The sequence below is a fragment of the Typopeltis vanoorti genome, chromosome 16 (genome assembly GCF_054136105.1).
Source record: "Typopeltis vanoorti isolate ZY-2024b chromosome 16, IOZ_Tvanoo_1.0, whole genome shotgun sequence".
Classification (NCBI taxonomy): Eukaryota; Metazoa; Arthropoda; class Arachnida; order Uropygi; family Thelyphonidae; genus Typopeltis; species Typopeltis vanoorti.
This window is the reverse complement of record NC_143564.1, coordinates 97,005,162-97,030,316: the sequence shown is the minus strand read 5'-3', so window position 1 is coordinate 97,030,316 and position 25,155 is coordinate 97,005,162. Positions and strand designations below refer to the sequence as shown.

Genomic DNA, 25,155 nt, shown 5'->3' with positions numbered 1-25,155 from the left:
GCTAAGCAGGATAAAAATGGATATCATGTTTTACAAAACAGTATGTAAAGAAGTTTTAAAAAGAATTAAAGTTGAGCAGCTTTTACAGGTAAATTGTAGACTCAACTATGCAAACATTATTGAAAAAATTTGCAGCAGTTTGGAAACAAGAAGCAAACCTTGGAGTCTGTGGCAAACTCTGAAGAAGACATTGTGATTCAGCTAGGGAGGTATGTGGTGAAGTTGTATGCAAGGAGAGAAAAATAAGAACACCATGGTGGACACCAGAAGTTAAAGAAACAGTATGGGAAAAGAAGAAAGCATACGAAAAGTTTCTAGAAAGTAAGTGAGCAAGTGTCATTCAACCAGAAATACATAAGTATGGATGTATAAAAGTTTTGCAGTAGCTACACTGCATAATTCAGAGGGCCAGGACAGAAGGTCAAATTCCCAATGATTGGATTAGAGCTCTCATAGTTGTCGTCGTCCAGTAGCATCCTCTAGCAAGAAGGTTGCAGCAGATGAGCAGCTCTTCTCCATTTCTCTCTGTCTGTTGCCTCCGTCATTCTTAAATCAGTCCATTCGACGATGTCATTGAATCACTCTCTAGTTGGACTTCCATGTCTTCTCTTCCCCTCAACTTTCCCTTATAGCTATAGTACCTATCTATAAAAAAAAAAAAAAAAAAAAAAAAGGGGGGGGGGGGGGGAATAATGCTGAATGTGAAAAAAACTGCAGAGAAATTTCTCTACTGAGTGTTCCAGATAAGATTTATGAAAGCATACTTGAAAAGAGGTTGAGAAATATTGTGGAAGAGAAACTTGGAGAAGAACAAGCTGGATTCAGGCCAAATAGAGGTTGTCAAGATCAGATTTTCACTTTAAGACAAATTGTTGAGAAATTGTCAGAATATGACAAGGATCTGTACTTAAGTTTTGTAGATCTGGAAAAAGGCATATGACAAGGTGCCCACAGAAAAGCTTTTCGAAATCCTACAATTATATGCTGTGAATAGAACATTATACAGATTAATCCATAGTCTGTATTTAAATTGTCAGTCAACTAAAAACTGCACCTAAATAGCCAAAATATTTTACTTGTTCTATAGGATCACCATTCAGAATGCAGCTGAAGTTTTCTATGTTCCTGCCTATTTTCATACTTTCGGTCTTTTTATTGTAGATAATGTACTCCTAAACACATCTAGTACAAGTCTTCAGAATTCTCTAACTAAACTGAATAACAGCTGTAATAAATTTGGCATGAAAATCAGCAATAAAAAGACCAAAAGTATGAAAATTTAGGTGCGGTTTTTAGTGAAGATGGCTGGTTAAATCTGGAAATAGATGGCAGAATAAGCAAAGCTGATTTGGTGGGTCTTATTCCATATAAATTTATATGGAATAAGAGAGAAATGAGCCAAAATACCAAACTAGCAGTATACAAGACTGTGTTCAAACCAATTTTAAGTTATGGATCTGAGAATTGGCTTAGAAATAAAGCACTTGATTAAAGACTAGACTACATATATGAAGGTTCTGAGAAAAATTAGAGGAGTGAACCAATGGCAGAATCATAGTAAAAATTAAGATATTAGAAAAGAACTTGACATTTATTAGCATTCGAGAATGTGTCGACAGAGCTAATCTAAGGTGGCCACTTAAATAGAATGGGCAAGGAAAGGTCAGCAAAACAGGTGTTTGTTGCCAAGATGGTAGGAAAGAGACCCACAGCAAGACCAAGATCTAGGTGGGTTGATTCCATTAGAGCTGCTTAGAAGAACGAAATGCTAGATATGACAACATAGGAGTGCTTGCAAATAATAGACTAATTTAGAGGAAAATTGTGGATAGGAGATTAATAACTTAACACTTACTAACAGTGAACTGACAGCCATTAGCATTTATCCACAGTTCTGGCATGTTCAAATCCCTATGTAAATGTTGTATATCAGGAGCATTGTCCTGCCAATATTTGCAACATCAGCAAACAGTCAAACATATACTGTCACATTGTTCCCACTAATTTCATTAATCTATAGAATGAATAACAGTGGTCCATGGATGATGACTTAATTCTGGCAGACTCCCACTTTCTCATACCTGCCCATCAGCTACCCATTTATCCAAGTTAATAGTTTATATTGCAATCCCATCTACTCCAGTGTCTGCAACATCTCTCACATATCTCATATACCTTAGCAAAGCTCAACAGTATCAAAGCATATGCATTCCCTCTGTCCAACTCAGCCATTATAAAATATGAGCCAATTGCTTATATACGCTCCCTTTAGTAAACCCATGCCATTCCTTACAAAGTACAGCTCATTTGTCAACCCATTGCTGTATATCTTTTCCTTTACCATCAATTCCAGATATTTTTCTTGGAATAACAAAATTTACAATTAAAGAGAGAGAGAAAACTGCTATTTGTTACCCCCCCCCCTCTTGCCAATTTTTACATGGAAACTTTGAAAAACAAGCCACAGCCTCTCCTCAAACCTTCTATCTGGCTAAGATATAATAAATTTAGTTTAATCCTTTATCCAAGTGTGAGCAAACAAAGTTTGCACCTGAAAATATCTCCAGGAATGAGGAAAGGTAGTGCAACACCAGGCAACTTGGAGCAAAGGTGGTCCAAGCTATCATCACTCCCATCTCAGTCTCTCCCATAATGCAAAACACATCTCCTTGCAGATATGTATAATGCTGTGCATTAAGGGAAGGGCCACTACCAAGACTGGTTTCGACCTTTATTGAGGTCTCGTCAGTGGGAGCCAGACCCAGAGGTGGAGATACCAAGGCAGAAGCAATGGAGAGGTCATCTTTACCTATAGGAGTTGCCAAAAGGTGTGCCACCTTATTATTAAATACTCTGGATTTAGAGAAAGATGTTGAAAGTTTATTTTGCACTTGGTTAGACTATAATAAAAAAACCCAGACTGGTTTCGACCTTTATTGAGGTCTCGTCAGTGGGAGCCAGACCCAGAGGTGGAGATACCAAGGCAGAAGCAATGGAGAGGTCATCTTTACCTATAGGAGTTGCCAAAAGGTGTGCCACCTTATTATTAAATTACTCTGGATTTAGAGAAAGATGTTGAAAGTTTATTTTTCACTTGGTTAGACTATAATAAATTTAGTTTAATCCTTTATCCAAGTGTGAGCAAACAAAGTTTGCACCTGAAAATATCTTTAGGAGTTGCCAAAAGGTGTGCCACCGGTGGTACATGGAGATACCAAGGCAGAAGCAATGGAGAGGTCATCTTTACCTATAGGAGTTGCCAAAAGGTGTGCAACCGGTTTCGACCTCAATAAAGGTCGAAACCAGTCTGGGTAGTGGCCCTTCCCTTAATGCATAACATTATGCATATCCGCAAGGAGATGTGTTTTGCATTATGGGAGATACTGAGATAGGAGTGATGATAGCTTGGACCACCTTTGCTCCAAGTTGCCTGGTGTTGCACTACCTTTTCTTATTCCTGAAGATATTTTCAGGCACAAACTTTGTTTGTTCACACTTGGATAAAGGATTAAACTAAATTTATTATGGCTAAGATATGTATGTAATGTGTTCTCTATTTGACCTCATGGCCTAGACACATTCGCCTCTGAAGCCTCAATAGTCTACATCCAGGAATCCAGTTTATGATGAAAAAGGAAACTAACAATAGTTTACCCTTCCTAGACACCTCAGTAACATACCTTCTAAATGGTAACCTCTCTTAAAGGCAGATATATTCACAAAGTTTCCCACCACCATCCCTCTCAGTAATATGCAGCATTAAAACTAACCAACAGAACTTACAATCTTTGTTTCAGTGGAACTTCTCTTTCAATAAAACTAAACCACATACACAACACCTTCCTATTTAATGGCTATAGTTCTTATGGAATCAATAAAATAATCAATCATCCCCCCTCCCTCCAGTCTTTCAACTTCTCTCCATAAGGATTTCAGGAATCCTATTAACATCTCCTACATGTGATACATCTGAAAAAAGCCAGGTTATCAAAAAAAAATGCAACCTTTGCACAGCATTTAAGTCCTACTGGAAACTTCCTACCCTTATCTGTTCTGCTAAAGATCAGTGACCTCCTCTCTTAGTGCATGGAGTATATAAAGTGCTCTGCTCTTGCTAGTTGCTATACTTTGGACAATCAGGTAGATCAGCCACCATCTGCATAGATGAAAACAAAACATATCTGCAATCCGATTACAGTCAATCTAGTGTTGCAGACCACATACTAGATACCACTCACAGGATCTTTTGGAAAAAACACTACGCTCCATCACAGTTAATTAAAAAAATAATAATAAAATACTGGTTTTAGTATTTTTTGGTTTGACAAGGCCCTAACTACTGAACTAAACCACATCCTCAACACTTTCTTAGCCAATAGCTATAACCCCAAAAAAATCCAAAAAATACTAAAACCAGTAAACCACAACCCCCCTTCCCCCCCCCTCCACAATAAAGATTACACCAAGTCTATCACCACCCCCTACATCCAAGGCACCTCTGAGAAAATAACCAATATCCTCAAAAAATATGACCTTACTTCCTGTTACAGACCATATAAAAAGTTGGCATCCCTTATCCGCTCTACCAAAGACCAACCACTTCCCCTAGACCTACCTGGTGTATACCAGGTCCCTTGCAGCTGCAAATTGTCCTACTTTGGCCAAACAGGCAGAACAACAAATATCAGGATTTCAGAACACAAAGACTACATCCGGTTTCACCAGTACAGCCACTCTGGGCTGGCAGACCATGCCTTAGATACCCACCATAAAATTCGTTGGAAGAAAACAAAAATAATTCATTGCAGCAAGTTTAAATACGAAAAATTATTCAAAGAATCTTCAGCAGCTCTAAAAAACGTTCCTAACCTCAAAAAATTTGGGTGCATGAAACTACCCCAAATTTGGGAGACTTACATTATGAGAACTTCAGCCCAACTGCCAAGACTACCAAATTAGCCCGCCAGAGGGCACCTTTAGGACTTTAGGAACAATATTAATTTCTTGCTTTCTTCCTCATTTGCTTTGTGTTAGTGCCTGCGTGCACATACCATATCTTTATGTTCCTGAAGATGGCAATGTGACGTTGCCGAAATATAGAAGTTATTCATTAAAGTTAGCTTTAATTAATATACTTTATATGCGTTGTTAATTCCGTTAAACTAATTACCAGTTACACGTTTATTAAGCTAAATGACAATAAAAAACAAACAACCCGACAAGTTTCGTAAGTCGATTGACTTACATCTTCAGGGATCAAAGGTAACTAAAAGTTTAAACACAAGAAATGATCAAAATAATTCATTATATACAGTTGTGGCCGTCTGTCATTAAATTGAATATCCGAATATAGATTCAGTGCAATGCTAAGTTTGATTGTCATTTAGCTTAATAAACATGTGGTCCAATTACCGGAATCTTTCTTATGAACTGCTAAACCACAGAAACCTTTGCATACAATCTCTGACCATTTCCCATGCACTACAGACATTCTTAGTTTGTTGCTTCTGAAGCAACTTAGCACTGCTCCAAGATGCCTCTTCAGTCTGTCATAATCACCAGCTTTCTTCTTCTCTTCCGCTCTGGTGGGTTGAGTTCTTCAAAGATGAATTTTTGCCATTTCTTTCTGTCTGCTGTCTTTTTATGAAGTTCTATTATGGAGTTTAAGTGGGTGCTTTCTTTAATGTTGCCAACCCATTTCTTTCTTGGTCTGCTGGGCTGTCCTTCAATTGAACGTGATTCAATTCTACCATTTAATAATATGTTTGGTAGTTTTTCTGGGTTCATTCTTGAAACATGTCCAAACCGGCTTAGTTGGCTCTTTTTTTTTTTTTTAGTGCTGTAATTATTGTGTCTTTAAAGTTAAGTTCTTCTCTGACTTTTTCATTTGTTTTTCTTTCTGTCCAGTTTGTTCTACTGATTTTTCTTAGGCATTTCATTTCAAAAGCATTTAGTTTATCCATTTCTTTTTTCCTTAAGATCCAGCATTCTGAGCCATAGAGTACTGTGGGAATTATCATTGTTTTATATATCTTTAATTTGAGTTCTTTGCTTAATCTTTTATTGTTCTATATTTTTTGTAGTCTTCCCATTGTTATCCATCCATTATTGATTCTGTGTTTGATGGTTTTGAAATAGTCTAGATCTTCAGTGATCACTGATCCTAGGTAATTGAACTGCTTTACTTGGTTTATATTATTGTTTCCTATTTTCATTTGGATTGCTTCCCTTTTTCTTCTTGTTACCATTAGTTTTGTTTTACTAAAATTGATTTTCATATTATATTTGTTACTTGTTTGACGCAGTTTAGTCAGGATATTTTCTAATTTTTCTTTGCTGTCTGTAATGATATCTGTCATAAGCATACTTTATGTGTGTTATATTTCTTCCAGTTATAGTTATGCCTTCACACATCTGTAGTCCTTCGTCTACTACTTCTTTTAAGTACAGGTTGAATAAATATGGTGACAATGGACAGACTTGCATAACTCCTTTTTAAATTGTTATTTGATCTGTTTCTATGTTTTTGTAATTCACTATTGCTTGTGTTTCTGAATAGTAATTCTAGATACAATTTAATAGGTATTTGTTGAACCCTCTGTTTTCTAGAATTTTAATGAGTTTGCTTCTATTAATATTTACTGAGTCAAAAGCTTGTTGGAGATCAATAAAACAGCAGTAGAGTTTTTTTTTTATTTTTGTCTCCCATAAGATCTGCTAATCTGTTTAATGTGAAAATTGCATCTATTGTGCTTCTAGTATTTCTAAATCCCATTTGCTCTTCTTCCACCTGTTCTTCATAGGAATGTTTAACTCTGTTTTGAAGAATCCTAATGAATATTTTATAGCAATGGCTTAGAAGGATGATAGATCTATAGTTAGTGCAGGATCTGACATCTCCTTTTTTGTGGATGGGTATGATCTGGCCTGTTCTCCATTCTGTTGGTAAATTTCCTTTCCTTAGTATTTTGTTGAACAGTTTCCTTAGGTAATTTATTATGCTTTCTCCCCCTTTTTCTAGAAGATATTTGAATGTTGTCTATGCCTGGTGCTTTATTATTTTTCATTTGTTTGATTGCTCTATGTATTTCTTCGTTTAGTGTGTCTTTTGTGTCAGAAGTTTCTTCTGGGTTGAAGGCGTCTTGATCTATACTTTCTTCAGCTGCAATGTTTCTTTAAAATGATTAGTCCATATTTCTTTTATTGTTTCATGGCTACTTGTTGTGATTCCATCTTTTTGCAATATTGAAACTGGGTTGGCTGAGTATGTTCTAGTTATCTCTTCAACTATTTCATAAATGGAGTCATGTTTTTTATATGCTTCTTCACATATTCCAGCTTTTTCTTCTAAATATGTGATTTTTGCTAATCTGCATTTTTTGTCCATTTCTTTTTTCAAATTTTTGTATAATATTCTATTTTCTTCATTACCTTCTTTTGAGAAGTTAGTTTTAGATATTCTTTTTTTCTCCCATAAGTCCAAAATCTCTGGTGTAAGCCAATCTTTGTTTGCTAGTATGGTAGCCCAGGTGTTTTGTTGCTGTTTCTTTAATAATTTCTTTACCTTTTTTCCAAGACTTCGAGACCGTATCTAAAGCAAGATTATTTAATTTTTCTTTTAATGTTCTCTGATAGTTAGATCTTGTTAAGCTATCATTGAGATGTCTATCTTCTTTTGTTTTTGGTGGTTTATTCTCTTTCTTTTGAAACTGATTTTTAGTTTGGCTGATAGTAGTTCATGGTCTGTATCCATGTCAATCTTTTTTAATGTTTTGACATTTTGGAAGGAATGTTCCCATTTCTTATTAATGATTATATAGTCTATACAATTTTTGATTTCATTGTCTGGTGATGTCCAGGTGTATTTGTGCTGTGGCCTGTGGTATTTGTGATAAGGTATTTGTGATTAACAGTTGATTTATGTTGCAAAAATTAATCAAGTCCTCTCCTCTCTCATTCATCTCTTCATGACCGAATTTTTCCATTATTTCTGCTTTATCTTCAGAGTACTGACCAATCTTTGCATTAAAATCTCCCATAATAATCAGGATATCTCTTGTACTTGTTCGCATAATTTCTTCTTGTAGTTGTTCAAGAATGTCAAGCATCTTAGCACCGCTCCAAGATGCCTCCTCAGTCTGTCATAATTACCAGCTTTATAGCCAAACATAAACCCTTTCATGACAGAGAAAATTCCATGTTCAGCAACCTCCCAAAAAACAACACTGCATGGTCATTTTCCTTGATTTGAGGCAAAGTGCCTTAAAACCACAATGCAAAATTATGGTAGAACATGAGAAAATTTCATTCAGGCTTAGGCATCACCCAGTTAAACAAGCCCCCCCTCCCCTGTTGTTTTTGTAAGAGAAACAGAGTGAACAGTGAAAAGTCAGCTACTGGAACAAATCCTGAAACACATCCAAACTCAACATGACCAGAGAGTTAAAGATCAGTATTATCAACGTAAGAAGCATCAATGACAAAGAAATGGAAATAGTAGAAGAATCAATTAAGTATCAGATCAACATAATAGGTGTGACTGAAACAAAAAAAGACAAAAATAGGTGACATCTTTCTAAGCAACAAATACAAAATGTTATATTCAAGGAATGACAATCAGGGAAGAGAAGTAGCAGCTACAGTATTCAGCATTAAATATGAGGATAATCTTCTTGAATGGGAGGCAATGTCAAGTAGAGTGATGTGGGCAAATATTAGAATGGGGAACAGGTCAATGAGACTTATTTGTGCTAATGGTCCCACAGAAGGTTTACTAAGGAAGAAATGAAGAAATTTTCTGAAGCATTAGAGAAGGCAACTGACCCAATGAAAAAGGAAAAGTTGGTCCTTGTTGGAGATCTAAACAGCAGAGTAAGAAATGATTACTAGACATACAGAAATGTTTGGGAAAATTTGCAGAAAAGACCAAAGCCAATAATAATAATAGTAAACACCTGCTGAATTTCTGTTCAGGATGCGAACTAGTTATTTCAAACACCATGTTCAACAGAAAAAAATGTGCACAAATTCACATGAAGAGAACATGCAAGGGGTGCTTAAGGGGCAAAGCTGTATAACTGAGAGGAGACCTCCACATAGCCTTTAAAGCAATGTGGAGAACCGACCACGGCTTCTGACCTAATGTCCAATCCTCACCTTCTCGTGGTGCACCCTGTTGGGTATCTACTTGGATACTGAACGAACGAGGATGGGCTGGCAATTTGGGATTTAGCCGACCTAATTGTATTCTTATTGGTTAAACCAAAATAAAAAATGATGGAACAACATGACAAAATTTCATGCCGGCTGGGGCGTTGCCCGGTTAAACAAAGCCCCCGTTGTTTTCGCCAGGGAACCAGGGCGAACAGCGAAAAGTCAGCTACTGGAACAAATCGGAAAACAAACCCCAACTCAACATCACCAAAGTTAAAGATTGGTACTATCACAACATAAGAAGCCTGAATAGCAAAGAAATGGAGCTAGCTGAGGAATTAGATAAGTACCAGATCGACATAATAGGGGTGACTGAAACAAAAAAGACCAAAACTGGTGAGATCTTTCTGAGCAATAAATACAAAATGTTATATTCAGGCAATGACAATCAAGGAAAAGAAGGAGTAGCCATAGTATTCAACACAAAATACGAGGCTAATCTTCTTGAATGGCAGTCAGTCTCAAGTAGAGTAATGTGGGCAAATATGAGAATGGGGAACTGGATAATGAGACTTATTTGTGCCTATGGTCCCACAGAAGGTTCTACTAAGGTAGAAGTGGAGGAATTTTTTGAGGCTTTAGAAAAAGCAACTGACACAATGAAAAAGGAAAAGTTGGTCCTTGTTGGGGATCTAAATAGCAGAGTAGGAAATGATTGTGAGACATACAAAAATATTTTAGGAAAATTTGGAGAAAAGAGCAAAGCTAATAATAATGGCAAATATCTGTTGGATTTCTGCTCAGGACATGGACTGGTTATTACTAACACCATGTTCCAACATAAAAATGTGCACAAATTCACATGGAGAGAAGAGGCTAGGAATAAGAAAAGTCTCATTGACTATGTTATTGTTGATAGTGATGTTTTCTCCCTGGTGCAGGACACCAGAGTGTACAGAGGATTTGAAATTGGAAGTGATCACTATTTAGTCTTGAGCAGGATAAAATTGAATTTCATACTGAAAAGAATAACATGCAAGAAAGTTTTAAAGCGAATAAAAGTTAAGTAGATCTCAGATGTGAACTGTAGACTAAAATACGCAAAGATTATTGAATAAAAAATGAAAGAGTTTGAGAACAGGAATCAAACCTTGAAGATTCAGTGGCAAACTCTGAAGAAAACATTAATTGATTCTGCCAGAGAGGCATGTGGTGAGGTTGTCTGCAAGGATAAAAAAAATCAGAACTCCCTGGTGGACACAGCAAGTTAAAGAGGCAGTGAAGGAAAAGAAGAAAGCATATCAAAAGTTCCTGTCAAATAAGTCAGCTTGTGCTCTTAGAGAATATAGAGACAAATGCAAGAATCTAATACTGTGTAAAACTAGCTAAACAAAAGTCATGGGAAGACTTTGGCAATAAATATCAAGAAGGTGGCAAAATATTCTGGAGGTTGTTGAAGAAGCTTAGGAATGGAGGAAAGAGTGCTGTAAAAGGAGTTAGAGATGATAAAGGTGACATGAAAACTGGAGAAAAAGATATCCTTGAAGTATGGAGTAATTACTTTGAAAAACTGCTAAACGAAACAAGCAGTGATGACAGCACGGTAAAAAAAAATGATCACGCATGCAGGCAGGAATACATACCCATACTTGAAGTAGAAAAAGCCATCAAAGGCTTGAAATGTGGAAAGGCAGCTGGAGTAGATGATATTCGACCAGAAATGCTGAAGTATGGTAGTATAAGAGTCTTACAGTGGCTGCACTGCATAGTTCAGAAAGCCTGGACAGAGAGACGAATTCCCGATGACTGGAGTAGAGCTCTCATAGTACCCATATATAAAAAGGGAAATAACACTGAATGTGAGAATTACAGGAGGTATTTCACTACTGACTATTCCTGGCAAGATCTATGCAAGTATACTTGAGAAACGGTTGAGAAGAATTGTGGAAGAAAAGCTTGGTGAAGAACAAGCTGGATTCAGGCCAAATAGAGGCTGTCAGGATCAGATCTTCACTTTACGACAAATAGTCAAGAAAGCATGGGAATATAACAAAGATCTATTTAAGCTTTGTCGATTTGGAAAAGGCATATGATAAAGTGCCAAGAGAGAAGCTGTTCAATACGCTACAGTTATATGGTGTCAATGGGGCATTATATCAAGCAATACTTAGTCTTTATTTGAGTTGTAAGTCAGCAGTTAGAATTGAAGGAAGTACAGGAAGATGGTTTAATGTTAAATCTGGTGTGAGACAAGGATGTACATTATCCCCTCTGTTATTCATTATCTACATGGATCACATTATGAAGGAAAGTGGTATTAAACATGATATCAAAATTGGAGATGTTAATGTCAGCTGTTTGCTTTATGCAGATGATGTTATACTTCTAAATAAATCTGCTACACAAGTCTGCAAGATTCTCTGACTAAATTGAATAGCTGTTGTAATAGATATGGTATGAAGGTCAGCAATAAAAAGAAAAAGACAATGAAAATAGGCAGAATCATTGAAAATGTCAACTGTGTTGTGAATGGAGAACCTGTGGAACAAGTAAAACATTTCAGCTACTTAATCAAGATTTTTACTGAAGAAATTAAATATAGAAATAGACAACAGAATCAGCAAAGCTGGTATGGTGGGAAGTCAATTGAATAAATTCATATGGAATAAGAGAGAAATTAGTCGGAACACTAAATTAGCTGAATACAAGACAGTGTTCAAACCAGTTTTAACTTATGGTTCTGAGAGCTGGGTCAGAAGTAAAACACTTGACCAAAGACTAGAGACCGCAGATATGAGAGTCTTGAGAAAGATTAGAATCATGAACAGATGGCATCAATGGCAATATCATATTAAAAACGAGAATATTAGGAAAGAACTTGACATTGTCAGCATCCAGGAATGCGTTAACAGAGCTAATCTCAGGTGGTATGGTCACCTAAACACAATAGGCAAGGAAAGATTAGCAAAACAAGTGTTTTTGCCAGGTTGGCAGGAAAACGACCCAGAGGAAGACCAAGATATAGGTGGATTGATGTGGTACAACGTGCCTTAGACGATAGAAATATAAGATCTGATAATGTTGGAGTCTTGACAAGTAACAGACTGATTTGGAGGAAAATTGTAGATAGGAAGTTAGTAATGATATAATTTTTTCATGTAGTACTATCATATCCTGTACACCCCTTGTGGGTACATGGCAGGAATATGATGATGATGATGAGAACATGCAAGAAATAAAAGTCTCAATGACTATGCTATAGTTGATAGCAATGTTTTCCCACTGGTTCAGGACACAGGAGTATACAAAAGAGTTAAAATAGGAAGTGATCACTATTTAGTTTTCAGCGAGAGAAAATTCAATTTCAAATTGAAAAGAAGAGTGTTTAAGAAAATTTTGAAACATATCAAAGTTCAGCAACTTTTAGAGGTGAAGTGTAGAATCAAATACACAAACATCATTCAAGAAAAAATTGAAAGAGTTTGAAAACAAGAACCAAACCTTGGAGATTCAATGGAAAAAAGAAAACATTGATTCAGTCAGAGAGGTATGCAGTGAGGTTGTCTATAAATATAGAAAAATCAGAACTCCATAGAATCAACAAGTTGATGAGGTAGTCAAGGAAAAGAAGCAAACATATCATTAGAAAATACAGAGAAAAATTTAAGTAAAGCACTGTGTAAAACTAGCTAAACAAAAGTGATGGGAAAACTTTGGTAAGAACATAGAAAATAAATATTAGGAAAGCAGCAAAATATTCTGGAGGTTGTTGAAAAAGCTTGTAAATGGAGGAAAGAGTTATTATTAAAAGTAATCAGAGATAATAAAATTATTATTAAAACTAAAGAAAGATATTCTTGATGTCTGGAGTAATGACTTTGAAAGATTGCTAAATGAATGAAGCAGTGTCAGCACAGTGATAGAAAACTCCCAACAAGAATGCAGTCAGGAGTACATAACCATACTCGATGAGTATGGTTATGAAAATGCCACCAAAAGCTTGAATTGTGAAAAGGCAGCTGGGGTAGATGAAATCCAAGAAATATCAAATATGGAGGTATAAAATTTTACAGCAGCTGTACTGCATAATTCAGAAAGCTTGGTCAGAGGGTCAAATTCCAGATGATTGGAGTAGAGCTCTCATAGTATCCATCTATAAAAAGGGAAATAAAACTAAATATGAGAATTATGGAGGTATTCCCTTACTAAGTGTTCCTGGTTAGATTTATGCAAGTACACTTGAGAAACAGGTAAGAAAAATTCTGGAAATGTTTGGTGAAGAACAAGCTGGATTCAGGCCAACTAGAGATTGTAAGGATCAGATTTTCACTTCAAGATAAATAGTTAAGAAATCCTGGGAATACAACAAGGATTTGTATGTAAGTTACTACATCTGGAAAAGGCATATCGCTCTTCAAAACACAGTTATATGGTGTAAATGGGACATTATTTCAAGAAATACGTAGTTTCATTGAAGCTGTAAGTCAGCAATTGAAATGAAAAAGGCACAGGAAGATGGTTTGGTGTTAAATCAGATGGGTGCACATTATCTCCACTGTTATTATCTATATGGATCACATTATTAAGGAATGTGGTATTAAATCTGATATCAAAATTAGCAATGTTAAGCTGAGCTTTGTACTTTGTGCAGATGATACTATAATTCTGAATAAATTCAGTACAAGTCTTCAAGATTCCCTTGAGTAAACTGAATAACTTTTATAATAAATTTGGTATGAAAATCAGCAATTAAAAGACAAAGACAATGGAAACAATGAAAACATCAACTGTATCCTGAATGGTGAACCTATAGAACTAGTAAAACATTTTACACTATTTAGGCACAACTTTTAGTGAAGATGGAAAATTAAATATGGAAATGCAATAGAATTAGTAAAGCTGGATAAATTTATATAGAATAAAAAAGAGGTTAGTCAAAGGACAATTAATCTTACAAGACAGTGTTCAAACTAATTTTAACTTATGGATCTGAGAGCTTGGTTAGAATAAAACACTTGATAAAAAAAAATGGAGATCGCAGTATGAGAGTTCTGAGAAAGATTAGGGGAGTGAACAGGTGACATCAATGGCAGTATAATATTAAAAATGAGGATATTAATAAAGAACTTGCCATTGTTAGCATTCAGTAATGTATTAGTAGAGCTAATCTTAGATGGCATGGTCAGAATGGGAGAGGGAGAAACAAAACAAGTGTTCTTTGCCAGGTTGGAAAAAGACCCTGTGGAAGACCAAGTATAGGTGGACTGATACAGTAAAAAGAACCTTAGAAGACAGAAATAAGATCTTATGATGTTGGAGTCTTGACAGATAACAGATTAATTTGGAAGGAAATTGTTCATTGGAAGTTAGTAAAGTGTGGAGGGTGGTTGAGCCGTGGAATGCATTGCCTGATGGAGTGGTGGGAGCGAGAACGGTCAGTGGGTTTAAGGAGTGGTATGATAAACTTTGTGTTTCTCAGGGGGGGACTTCCCCTCGATGAGTCTTGACAGACTTTATGTCTTAGAAAGGACCTCCCTCGATGAGTCTTTTGACTCCTTGGAGGCCTGAATAATAATAATAATAATAATAATAATAATAATAAATTAATGTCACTTGCCTGAAATTTTTATAAAATAAACTAAATGTGTGTAGTCGGTATCATTAAAATCAAAAATAACCTAAAAACTTCAGCAGTCAATTTTATAATTGACAATTACAATAATTACAAAGAGGGAGAGGATATATCTAGCATAAATTAATGTCACTTGCCTGAAATTTTTATAAAATAAACTAAATGTGTGTAGTCGGTATCATTAAAATCAAAAATAACCTAAAAACTTCAGCAGTCAACTTTATAATTGACAATTACAATAATTACAAAGAGGGAGAGGATATAAGTGATGAACATTAGCAGCCTGCATTAGTATGCATAAGAAAGGAAAAGTGATTAGCACATTGGTGTGAACAAGTCAGGTTCCTAATTAGACAGAAACCCAATGATGGATAAGAAAAATGATATTGCTCTCTTAAAGAATATGGCACAATATATAGTGTTTCATTAATTCGAAGTTTAAAAGTTATGAAGTCTGTTAGGTAGCTATAGCTAATTATGCCTGAAAGATTCCTTATTGTAAAAGACTATTCCAATTTAGAATTTTTGATTTTAATGGGATGGTTTGAACATAATAGTTCATTATGAAGATTTCCACTAAGAATGAATATTTTATACAATTATAATACACTGATATGATTATAATAGAAATTTAAACATTAATTCAGCATTTTCACTTTTTATAATTTCATACTCTTCTAGTTTTTTTTATATCTCCCATTACTTGCATTTATACATTTTTCATGTTATTGTTTTGTGTTCATCTTAGGCTTCCCGACATCATGTGTATTCTGTCATTAATGTTAAACTTCCATAATTTCCTTTTATTCACAATTTTTGTTTCCACGATTTCTTTTGTACAGTTTTACACTATACTCTTTATGTATGTTTCCTACCATACATAAACATCATTCTTTCATCAACATGCAATTCCCCACCATTTCCTTTGTCACTTATTGTGACATCAGTTACTAGAAAATTCAGTACGTCATGAATATTCTGAGCTTTAACTGTTTTTAATAGTGAGTTTAAAATAGAACTAGTTCTGTGGGACTTAGACAAGGGATTTTCCACAGTTCATTACAGCACATCATTTTATTATAGTGGTATTGCTGTAAAAGTGAATGTCTACTGTATGTGATAAGGCAAAACAAAGGAGAAGGCAGATAAGTTATGTGCCACAAAGCTCTTTTCTTAGACCTCTGCCACTGTTTAATCTATACATTAATGATACTGGAAGAAATTTGATAGTGAATATCCAGTTGTCTGCTGATGATGCTAAACTAAAAAAGGCAATAATCAACAAAGTTGATGTAAGAATCCTGCAAGACAATTTAAATAAACTAACAGTGTGGGTAAACGATAACAACTGTCACTTCAGCATAGCAAAGTAAGGTTATGCACTCTATAACGAAAAGATAAGCTACATACAATAATTCAACTGGAGTTCAAAAATTGGTGATGTCACAGATTTAGGGTGACAGTAGATGGAGTTGAAATTGAGGGAGAGCATAGAAAAAAGTAGATAAAATAAAATGATCGTCTGAATATTAAAAAACACAGTGACAGTTAGAGAAAAGGATTGTATTACTCCACTTTGTAGAAATTATATGACCAATTCTGGATCACTATGCAAAGATATGATCACCTGAGTTTTACTGGGGATAAGGAAGTGGCAGATCCAATAATAAAAAGAATAAAAAAATAAATTGCAAGATCTCACAGTATGGGAAACCTGATAAATAACATTCTAACTCACAGGCTTAGGTGTTGGACATTACTCATAACTTACTTTAATGGTATTACAGCACTAAACAAAAATAAATTATAAAATGATATTTATTAATTGGCTTGCATTTCATTGAATTTCACACCATCATCCTCAGAGCAAAACAATATGTTACAGTTTACATACAACAATGAGCAATTGAAACAATTCAAATTGTAACAGAGAAAAAAAATCTGAAGTCCTAATTCTGTACCCTCTCAGTTGTATATAAAAGTATTACAGCTGTGTAGGAGTTGATCTTAAAATGACAGTCTCCCAAATTTTCAGCAGATTAATGCAATCATACTTGTTAAGGTTAAGATAATGCTTCATGGCCATTGCTGACACTAAAAAATACTCTTTCTGACCTGTACTCACTACTATATAGCATACTCATTTTCTTCCATCTAATCTTGTGCAAAGGGGGTTGTCCAAAGCATGGTCTGTCAGTCCTGACTCACCCAAACAATAGTAGTAAATGTATTTTTTTCTATATTCTTCAAAACAGATCTGGCCAAATAACAAAAACACCATCAACAAAGTGTAAGTAACCCTACTAAGGGTTTGAAAGTAGTTACATGGAACACTTTGAGAACAAAGTACTTACCACAGCTAATTTCAAACCATTGGCATGGATATGCTTCGTTGGTGTGTGTTTGCCATTTAGCTTCATGGGCAAGACACTTTGGATTCTTTTGTGACTTACCTAACAGCCAACAAACCAAAATTCACTTCACATTAATAAAAAGAATCAACTGATTGCTTTTTCTTGATGCATTAGATGCATGCCTTGCAGATGGTTCATTATATTTTTTCCATCTATAGAAAACCAACAGAGAGAGAGGGAGAGAGAGAGAGAAAATCACATCATCATCATCATCCCCAACAGTATAGAATTCTAAAAACCTCAATGAACTACTGCATAAGGCTGCTGCTGTAACTGCCTGGTTTGGGGACATGAACATCACCACATTTGATTGCCCTCCACAGAGTCCTGATCTCAACCCTATTATGCATCTGTGGGATGAACTGGAATGTCAGGGGAGGTCAAGGGATGTCCAGCCCACCAAGTCCAGGACCTCATTACATGCCTACAGGAAGGATGGTCCAAAATTCCCACTGATCGCTATTATATGATTGTGGAAGATATGCCCATAGGATTGCTGCAGTCACTGCAAGGAAAGTAGATCCTACATCTTATTAAGGTGGGTGCCATGGCTGTTTGTTCCTCACACTATTGTGTCCATTGGCTTCTTTCCAAGTGGTGTGCATTCGCTATCATTATGGAAAAGTCTGGACTGGATACACTTTGGATAGCCCTTAACACAGGATTAGATAGAAGTAAAACAATGTGCTATACTGAAGTTGTAACAGGTCAGAAAGACTATTTTTAGAGTCAGCAATGCTAATGAAGCATTCTGTTGACCTTAACAAGTACGGCTGCACTAATCTGCCAAAATGTGAGAGACTGTCATCTTAAGATCAATGCTTACTAAACTGTAATACTTCTTTTATACAACATTAGAGGGCACCAAAATAGGCCTTTAGATGTTTTCTATGTTACAATTTAAATTGTTTCACTTACTCAAATATCACGTTTAAACTGTAACATGTTTTGTTCTGAGGATATTTTGAAAGCCTGTGAAATATAAGCTAGTTAATAGACATCCTTTATAATTTATTTTTGTCTGATAAATAACAGATTAATCTGGAAGATAACTGCTGATAGGCAGCTAGTAAAAACGTCAACTTAATTATACTATAACACTATCCTGTACATCCCTTAATGACACCATCAGGAAATCATGCTAGAGATTATTATAGAATATTTATCTATTCAAATACAGTATTTTTAATACTAAATATTTCACATATGTTTTAAATGGAGTGAAACAACTTATGACATATGCTAACAAATTATCATTTTATACATATATCAGTTCATGTCCATGTTTTTCAATAAGGATGTGAACCTCTGTAACTCAGTCGATATAGATGAAGTCATTTGGTCGGAAAGAGCTGGATTCGATTCCTGTCCATGAAATGAGGAACTTTTATCTGGTCTCTTTCGACAAAAGGTGAGTTAGCTGGTCTCATACGGAGGTAGAGGGTTTTTTCACCAGGAAACTCAGGTTTTTCGTCCCTCAAAACAAGCAAACTGGCCCGTGAACATGGATCTACAGTTATAAAATCCATACTTAATCCCTCATCAGGAGGGCTCAACCAGTCCTAAGGGATGGTTGAGAAAAGGGGGGGGGGAACCCCACACAAAATAAATAAAATAAGGATATGGATTATCTTCATCCCAGATAATTGAAAATTTAACTGACTTTATTCAGATCAGTTAAACTGATACTGTTATTTAATGTACAGGATCACTATGAAAAGAACTATGTACCTGTGCAAACTCAGTTGTACACTCACCTGATCAATAGCTGCCAGTACGAATTCTACCACAGGTAATTCTACAAATCACACGAATATCACCCATCCTACAGCCAATTTTAGAAAAGTTGCTAGGGAAACAGAGAAATCTAGGCTGCTGCACTTGATATTGCCAATGCATCTGATAAGATCCGGCACAAAGATACCTTCTGAGCTAGCTCCCATCATATGTTCTTACTCCTGTAGTGTGTGTGGTGTCCGGTTTACTTTCTGATCAATCATTGCACATGATCGAACAGCTTTTCATCCTGCAATCCTCTTCTTCATTTCAGAAACTTTACAATATACATGCAGAAAAGATGCTAAAAATAACTATGATCCTTAAATCCCAACATACATATCATCTTTAATGAAGAAGGATAAACCTAGTTAATAAATAAGTAAATGTTAATATCATTCACAAAAAAATTTTAAGTTTCACATGTTACTTATTACTCATACATCAGCAGGCTTCTTCAGATATTATAGATATAATATATAGTAAATTAAATTAATAACTTAAAAATCATAACACATCTGCATAAATACAAGTTTATCCAATTTATTTTTCTCTTATATTGTCTGAGATTTTAAGTGTGTTGTACCACATGACTGTAAGAATTATAAAACTCAATGGTACCTCTCTCTACCTTCTCCCCCTCCCCAAATGTGTACAACTAAAGAAAGACTAGTAACAAACTTGTAAAAGAATAACTCCTACATTCTAGTTTCAGTTGCACTGCTCAGAAACAGTCACTTTTACTGCTTGCTTCTTTCACCTTTGTTGGAGTTATGGATTGCAAACAACAACAAGTGATTTATTCCAGTTCACTGTATTTATTTATTTTTAACATGAATCCTGCCCACAAAAATTATAAACATATCATGGCCTTTAGTACGTTTAGTACCATAGGCTAGCTAAGAACTAAATACACCATGCTAGGTGTACTAAAAATTACTTTTTTCAAGATTTAAAAGCAGGATAGTGGTTTCTCACTATGCAATGAAAAATATCTGTAGCGTAAAGACTTTTGCAAGCACGCATGTATGTATGCCACAGTGGTATTCAAGTTCATGGCAATTCATGTTGGTTGGAAAGTGAAGACTGTCCACTATCCAACCAACGGGCAAAGTTCTAAGTTCCCCAGTATGGAAAATCATTGAGATATGTAAAACACAGTAACTTGATAAACTAGCATTTGTTTTGTTTTTCTTTTTGCATTCCATTAATCATGTGTTTGTTTTCTTGAATCCTAGACTACTCTTTTTCCTCCTATATAAAACATGCCTCGTGATCACCAAATCTTTACAGATACCCATTTTATTTTTTACTGAGAGGAGTTTTTGATGCATGAAGGAATGCAGACAATCGTGATATTAAACAAATGAAATTCAATAAGTAGTTAGTGTAACTGAGCATATATTAACTATGTATCATGGTTATGTTTTTGGAAGATGGGGTTAACAAGTGGATTTATCAGGATTAATCTTGGTTCTCTGCTGTTCAATCAATATAATAACATTAGAATTCACTTGGGCAAGGTTTATAGAGTATGTACAACTGATGTTCTTGCATTCTCAACCAAATATCCTGTTTGTCCAAAGTATGAAAGAAGACATTCACAAAGAACCTGATTAACATTCAAGAAAGAAAAGGACCAGGACTATTTCTCATAGGAGGTAACATGGAGGAGAGTTTAATTAACATGAAAAATCATCATCAAATTCCTGGCATGTACTCTCAAGGGGTGAACAGATGATGGTACTACATGAAAAATTTACATCATTACTAACTTCCTATCTACAATTTTCCTCCAAATCAATCTGTTACCTGTCAAAACTCCAACATTATCAGGTCTTATATTTCTGTCTTCTAAGGCACTTTTTACCATATCAATCCACCTATATCTTGGTCTTCCTCTGGGTCTTTTTCCTGCCAACTTGGCAGAAAACACTTGTTTTGCTAACATGAAAACATAATAAATAAATAACTTTAAAAATAATAAATAATGCACTAAATTATAGCAATGTATGGGATTACAGCTCTTAAGAACAGGGCTTGTATGTATCAATAATATGCTGGATTTTCCTTGGAATAAAGCTATTCTGGTGCATAATTCTTAAGGAATTATGCAGCAGGATTCACAAATTAACATCAAAGCTAGTCACATTCCCTCATATTCAATCAACTTCGAGTTGGCAAATGTAAAAAGAGACTACTACTTCCATTCTGAACACAGACCTATTGAATATAGATCAGCAATGAGATATGTAAAACTAATAACCAGTTTCTCCAAGCAATCTTCCACTCTTAATAAATAATGAATCTCCAACTACAAGTTTGATTCCTTCCTGTTAAAGCAAAAATCTGCACTTGACAACCTTTTCAATACTAAAAATCACTACACATTCTTTAGAATGAGAAATGATTACAACATAAGCACTTGAATCTGTCTACATTATTTTACCACCAGTATTCTGTGCTACTGATTACTATGGTTAATATTTGGCTTATGAGTAAGTGTCCTTCTCCGGAAACTAAGAATGTAACTTTTTATGTAGTCTTTACTCAACTGAACTCATTAGACTCTTAGCTGTTTCCATAATAGACCACAGAGATTTCAGTAGCACCCAATGTAAAAGGAATTGTGAGCATCTGTAGATACATGAAGTGAATTTGATGGTGAAAGGTCATACATATGGTGCTGGCAAGAAGAGTGATCAGCAAGGTAAGGTAAAATCAGTAAAGCAGGCCAAAGGAAATTCCATGGCAATTACTGCATGGCAAGTAAAAGGACAATTAGCAATGGAAGGATAACCTTAATGAATACTAATGGTAAGAAAGTGCTAGGTGCAGAAGAAATTGAATTACTGAGTGATTACAAGTGAGTCATCCAGGGCAGATAATGAAGACGGACTGTGACAGGAAATGACACAGGAATGAAGTTAGAAAAACTGGAAGTGTTTATTTAATTTCAATGTGAATTCAGCCATGGGATTAGATGGGATATCAGCCCATGTGTTACAATATTGATGCAAGGGAAATGATAATGCCAGTGACTAGGCTGTTCGAGTCTCAGCTCTAGTAATATTTTGACCTCTTTCCATTCCATTAACACGTTCCCAAGGGAATGGAAAGAGGTCAAAATAATTCCTTTACACAAAGGAGGCTTCAAAACAGAAAATTAAATACCAGTCAGCATCTAAGGAATAGTGGTTAAGGTGTTGGAGACGCTGATCAAAGGCAGAATCTAGAAACAGGTGGATTCTCCATTCTCCATCTAGAAACAGGTGATTTCCCCATAAAGTATCGCATTCGATACTCTATGGGGAAAGGAGGGAAATGGCAAGGTTTGTGAGGGCATGATACTACTGGACTTTGCCAAGGCATTTGATAGGATATTCATGTAACTCTTATCATAAACTAGAGCAAGTGAAAATGAATATGAAGCTGGTGATGTGGATAGGGTGTATTTAGGAGAAGGTAGGCATATCAAATCAAATCAATGTCCATCATCATCACTAGCTTCATCAATTTCCTACAATCCAGTACCATCAATATGATAAAAAGTATGCAATCTTTTCATTCTAAAGTGCATTAACATACATTTTGCAATACTAAATTGACAACCATTGGCCTTTGCCCATACTGCCAAATTACTTAAATCATCCAGGATATCTACACTGGGAATGTAATCCACTGTATGAAACAACATTTAGTCATGGTCTGTCTATTATCTATCATGTGGTATTGTTAACCTTTCATCTCTTCAACTGTTTGACAGTTTTTGATGTTGGCAATGTTTGTAAATATAGGTGACACAACTAGTTATTAGACCACTGTATTATGTCGGTTCAACTGCATTGTACTTTGCAAATTTGCTTCTTGAGAGATGAAAAACCACTTTCTAGTAGTAAAAATCTTGCCATCTCTGTATTTTCACACAGAATTTTTAAGTTGAAGAGCTTTAAATATTTCACAGTGTTTCAAATAAAAAATAAAATAATCAGCTCATGCCTTTTATTTCCTTATAAGGGAGTAGGTGAGGCCTTTTAACCCTATCTAAGTTTTTTGGAGTTCAATCTCCACCAGTAGCCAATCAGAGATAGCTGACCCATGACTATCACTAATTATAAATGGCAACTGATGAAGAAATGGTAAACAAGTTCTGCCATCTCTTGGTACCTAACTCTAGCATGATATGTTAATGTCTGAAATAATATGGCTTCTACGGTTGATTTTCTTGAGTTACAAGGACAAAAAATCTGAGTTTGTGGGAGAAAAAAACTGTGTTGGATGGAATCAAATCTGGATGTTTCACCAAAGGACAAACCAGACTGAATGGTTGATGGCTAGCATATTCACTCAGGTTTGAATCCCATTCCCCATGGATGTTTGTGGCTGTCTTGAGATGGGTTTCAAAATCCAGTGCAAGACCCTATTTCTTACAGCCTGAAGCAGCATAGGCTTGAAAAAGGTCCATATTTGGTCTCTAGATTGGAGATTCCAGTTCATGTAAAAAAATAAATAAATAAATAAAAATTTTAAATTCCTTTGACCACCCACACTATTAGTGTTCTAAAATAGGTTTACAATTTTTCATTAGTGGTAGTTGCATATTAAAAAAAAACCACATCCTTACACTCACAGACTTTAATGTGATTTGATAATGAAGAAGCAGTTTATTCAATGCTAAAATACATTCCTCTATTCAATTTTAGCATACCTAGCATGACCTGACTTAATAAATTATACTTGCCAAGAAATTATATATCTGTTTGATCCTTTATCCAAGTGTAAGCAAATAAAGTTTGTGTGTGAAGTATCTTCAGGACTAGACTACTTGTATATACAAGCTGATGACTTCACATAAATTGCTTTAGTACCACATAATGCTATGCATTAAGGGATGACCACTACCCAAACCAGTTTCAACCCTTACCAAGGTCTCATCAATAGGAGTTAGATCCAGGAATATAACAAGGTTGATTTAATAGTTTTCATATACAGACAATTACAAAAGTGAGTGGCAGATGTATTCATGTCAAAAAACAAGACAGCAGTGTGGTAAATGCTTGTGCCAAAAAGACAAGCAAAAAGAGCAAAAAAAAAAACAAGCACCACAAAATGAAGAATTCAGGAATGAGTGAATGTGAATAAATATGAATGACAAGAGTTCAAGTTGGATATTAAGAAATCTCAATCCATTAGATTTGGATTTCAACCCACATGTTAAAAGAAAGAGTAAGAAAAATAGCTATGGTCCTAAGCAGATGGTTTAATTCTTGGCTAGCACAGGCAAAATCACAAAGAAGCAGAAAGAGGACAAGATAGTTACACAAACTCTAAGACAGATGTAACAAACGAAAGACAAATAATTGCTATCTAGGATGGTGGTTAAGGTATGGGAGAAGTTGGTGAAAGGCAGAACAGAGGAATGGATGGATAGGAATGTGATATTCAATGGTGAAACAGCACAGAATAGTGAGCAAGAAGTTTCATTTTAGCAGCTACACTAAGATAATACTAGATTCTTTGTGAGTATTTGAAAGGTTACCACACAACCTTATTCCAAAAACTGGACATGCAGCTCATGACATGGATAAGTGGGCAGCTCATAGACATATTAGAGATATTTGGTGAAGTCAAAGCAAGGAAAAGACAGGAGACTTGTGGTGTGGTGCAAATCTCTGGATTTGGACAGCTTCCAGTTTAATTTGAACATTACCAATAGTGGGAATGATTTCATAAGAAACAGATGTTTACTGATGAAATGAAGAGAAAACACTAAGATAATTTAAACTGATTGGCAGTTTAAATGCAAAAATAATAAGAAGAATAAAAAGCAAAGAATAATGTTTACAAGTCCAATGTCACAATTGTGACTTAGTTTGGATGTAATAACTACAAGATGTGTACTATACTATACTACACAGATGGGATGGGACCATAAAAAAATTGATAAAAGAGATTTGGGGGAGGGGGAGAAAAGCACAGAAAGTTGAAGTACAGAGATATATTGTAAAAAATGAAAAAAAAACTTAAGGAGGATCACTTGAATGTTGAGAAACACACTGACAAGTAGTGATGGAAGTTATCCCTTTATAAAGACATTGATAAAATGATACCAAGATTGCACAGATTTAGTAGTTTGAATTTCTTGGGGATGAGGAAGAATTGGAGAGCTAAATGAAGTGT

General features: G+C 35.3%; 1 protein-coding gene across 3 annotated transcripts in view; it reads right to left on the bottom strand.

The window, feature by feature from the left end:
- The window catches only part of mute (gon-4 like protein muscle wasted), a 469,386-nt gene that overhangs the window by 442,684 nt on the left and 1,547 nt on the right, over positions 1 to 25,155 (bottom strand). For all 3 annotated transcript variants that reach the window (XM_090406009.1, XM_090406011.1, XM_090406010.1), the window contains exon 2: positions 18,957 to 19,342. The gene's annotated coding sequence lies outside the window, so the exon portion shown is untranslated. The remainder of the gene's footprint in view (positions 1 to 18,956; positions 19,343 to 25,155) is intronic.